Below are 3,818 nucleotides of genomic sequence, written 5' to 3'. Positions count from 1 at the left end.
CCATGGGCTGGGGGCCCGGTGGCTGGGGGCCCATACAGCAGCACACCAGGGGCCACGGGGGTCCGCAGGGTCTGACCCCAGTCATCAGTGGTGGCCCCCGGTCCGCAGGGTCTGACCCCGGACGGCAGGGGCCCCCCGGTCATCATTAGGGCCCCCCCCCAGGGTCTGACTTCGGTCAGCAAGTTCTGACCCCCGGCCTGAGAGGGCCCCCACATGGAGAACCATGGGAAAGGTCAACAGAGGGATGATTAAAGAAGGACCCTCCAATGATACTTAAGTTATGAGGTTGTTTATTTCAGATCATCGGGAGAATAAATTAGACATACAGAACATAGAACGACACAGCCAATGAAAATGGGTGTTGCATCGTTAGTGGATCTTGTTTAAATTACATAATGAGCCAGTTTCACCTGAGAACTGTTTGGTATTTCCTTGAGAAGTCCCCTCTGGTGAAACCTCGCTACAAAGGGTTGTGAATGCGCTAAAACATCGACTTTAGGTTATTTTAAGTGCAAAACATGAAAAAACAACAACGTAGAGAATATACTATCAGTATACGTCAGGCCACATGGAGAACACAGCATGACACAACTATTAATACATCTAGAAAAGACACGAGCGCACACACGCACACACACACACACACACACACACACACACGCACACACGCACGCACGCGTGCGCACGCACCATCAGAGCCTCATAAATATCAGATCAGGACATAAATAAGGAATTTTTCTCACTGCTCCACGTTACCACAGCTGTGTCCCAAGTGCTCGATGCAAAGTCATGCAAACCGGAAGACGTCCATCAGCCCAGCGCCTCAGAGGTCAGAGGTCAGAGCGGCGTCGCATCCAGCCCGGCCCAAAACAGGACATGACTTATTTGGTCTTTAGGTGAAACAGCGTCAGAGTCATTGTCGCAGCTCTTCACAACGTCCTGTCTCTGCTGCGCCGCCCGCAGAACGCGCAGCTCCTCAAAGTCCGCCCGCCCCCTAGTGGCGGTAGATCATCTGCGTGGGGGTCATGTGGGCCGGGTGGTAGGGGTCGTAGGTCGCGTCCAGGTGCACCTCGTAGCCGGCCGTGGGGTATAGGGCCGGCGAGTAGTGCTGGGGGGGCCCGTAGTGCGGCGAGCTCTCCTGCTTGGCCACCAGGTTGCTGCCGATGCTGAGAGGCGGCGTGGGGGTCCGTCGTAGGGGGGGGTCCCCAGACCCGCGGCCCCGTAGTCGTTCTGCTGCTCGGGCCCCGCCCCTTCAGGGCCCGCATGTGCTGCAGGTGGGCGGAGTCCAGGCTGCCGTAGGGGGGGCTGGGCAGGCCCGGGGAGCCCGAGTACCCCAACCCGCCCATCGCCGGTGGCCCCCGAGGGCCCCCCGTCCGGTCCTGGGTCTGCTCGCCGGCCCCGGGCCCCAGCTGCAGGCAGCCGGCCACCAGGTTGCTGGTGGGCTGGGAGAGGCCCTTGCAGAGGGTCTCCAGGAAGGCCCGGCTCTCCAGGGACTGGCCCCCCTCCAGGGCCTCGCTCAGGGCGCAGATGTAGTTGCGGGCGAGCCGCAGCGTCTCGATCTTGGACAGCTTCTGGGTCTTGGAGTGGCAGGGCATGATGCTGCGCAGGCCCTCCAGAGCGTCGTTCAGCCCGTGCATGCGCGAGCGCTCGCGGGCGTTAGCCTTCACGCGCCGCGCGCGGAAACGCTCCTGCCGGCCCTTGGTCATGCGCTTTCTCTTGGGCCCCCGTCTCTTGGGGCCCTCTTCGTCGTCGTCCGCCCCGTCGTCGTCGTCGTCTCGTCGTCGTCGTCTTCGTCGTCCTCGATGTCCTCGCTGCCCACCTGGCTGCCACCCCCCCGGGGCTCCGGGGCCCCCGACCTGTAGATGTGGGGCGTGGCGGGGCCCTCCGTGTCGGGGCCCTCCGTGTCGGGGGAGCTCATGTCCCCGTCGGTCCACTGCAGCGGGCTGACGTCCTCGTCCCGAGAGCCGGCTCTCTCGTACGGCTTGGCCATGGTCGCCCTCTGTGGACCGGAGAAGAAGCACCGTTAATAAAATGTATTATTAACATTTAGTATTAACATTTATTATTAACGTTTAGAACACGTTTCCCTTTTGTGGAGTGGAAAACATTTTCATAAATTAATGCAGAAAGGCCGGCCTAAAAATATCTATTCAGTATCAACATGAAAACACAGACAGAGGCGTCTGGTCAGTGATTAGTAGACTCTAACATCGCGGGGCTTGTAGGCCACTAGGGTGTCACACCGGGACCTAAATCCACCAGGAAACCTAGTCCTGTTAAGTCACCTATATTTAGCCCTCTTATCTCTGGCTGAAGAGTCTTGGCTCGTCTCGTCGGTCAAAGGGAATCTTTGTGGGTCAAAGGGAATCTTAGGTCCTGAGAGGAGCTGGACCACAACGTCCGAATTTATATTTCTATAATATCATAAATGAGGGAGATAATGTATTGTTAAATTGCAGGCTATCAAGCCCTACAGGGTCTACGTATTACGCTGCATTTCCTTGTGATATAATTTCAGCACTGGTCAGCTCCCGCTCTATAGCGGCAAGCTCAACTTCCCACTATACTCAGTAGATGCCGTTGGGTTTATTGTGCGCAGTAAATCCCGTCGTTCTGGTAATCTTTGTGCAGTTATACTTTAGGTGCACGCAGCCACAGGCTGGAATAATCCGAGGGAAGTTCAAAACTCGTAATTCCACGACAAGATAAAGTCGCTGTGACATGATGCTCCTTCAATCTGGGCCAGTGCGGGATTTGCGGGGAGATGAGGCTGGCAGCAGGATTACCGGAGGTCCCAGATCAGCGCAACACGTCCCCCTGAATTAGAGCACGCCTCGCACTGCGAAACGACTAAATACTCTATTGTCTATTGCATTGATTATTTGGGTCGGCCTTTATGTATTTTTTATTTGATTTAATTAAGGGAATAAATCCTGATCTAAACGGGTTGTTGTTGCTGTAGACCCGGAGAGCATATAAACCTCCTGCGTCAGAATAAAGCGCACATTCGTCTGGGTTTGAAATGCATTGAAAGTAAAGTTTGACGCATCGGACTTTTCAATGAAAGAGGATGGTCAGATAATTATTAAAGAAAGAGGAATGTCAGATAAGTAATGATGTTATTGATGCGGAAAAAGTTTTTTCTTTGGGGGATTTTTTTTACCCCCAGAACAGGTTTTTCTGCAAGGAACTATTTTATTTCTCGCTATAAAAAGCTCTACCGAGTCCTAGCGGGTCTTACCGGGTCCTACCGAGTCCAACTGAGTCCAACTGAATCCAACTGAGTCCAACTGATTCCTATCGGGCCCTTCCGAGTCCTACCGAGTCCAACTTAGTCCTACCGAGTCAAACCGAGTCCAATTTAGTCCTACCGAGTCCTATCGAGTCCTAACGATACATTCCATCAATCCGCAGTTCATACATAGGCCTACCTTAACGATCCAGGAGCACTTGAGGAGCTGCGGTTCCGGAGAGATGCTTTAAATCAGGAGATGGCGTAATGGAGCCTCTTGTGACCATCAACACTGAACTAAACTCTGATCCACTGAGCTGATCTCCTCTGGTCGAGCGGGCGGCTGGCGACGCGTGCTGCGGCGCGGCATTGGCCCCCGGCTTTAACGTGAAGCTGACTCCCGCCCACTACTTACACTCCGCCCCCTGCTTATACCCCGCCCCTACTTACATCCACAAGTGTCGCCTGCGCGTGGCCTACCCGTGGCAGCATCTCCCCCACCCCCCCGTGTGTGTGTGTGTTGGTGTGTGTGTGTGTGTGTGTGTGTGTGTGTGTGTGTGTGTGTGTGGTGTGTGTTGTGTGTGTG

General features: G+C 54.9%; 1 pseudogene; it reads right to left on the bottom strand.

Moving 5' to 3' along the window:
* Positions 1-267: 267 nt before the first annotated feature.
* LOC115556532 (neurogenic differentiation factor 4-like) lies at positions 268-1,995 on the bottom strand (annotated as a pseudogene).
* Between the last annotated feature and the right edge of the window lie 1,823 nt (positions 1,996-3,818).

The sequence above is a fragment of the Gadus morhua genome, chromosome 13, assembly GCF_902167405.1.
Source record: "Gadus morhua chromosome 13, gadMor3.0, whole genome shotgun sequence".
In the NCBI taxonomy this organism is placed as follows: Eukaryota; Metazoa; Chordata; class Actinopteri; order Gadiformes; family Gadidae; genus Gadus; species Gadus morhua.
The sequence above is the reverse complement of the archived record's forward strand: the minus strand, read 5'-3'. Positions and strand labels throughout refer to the sequence as shown.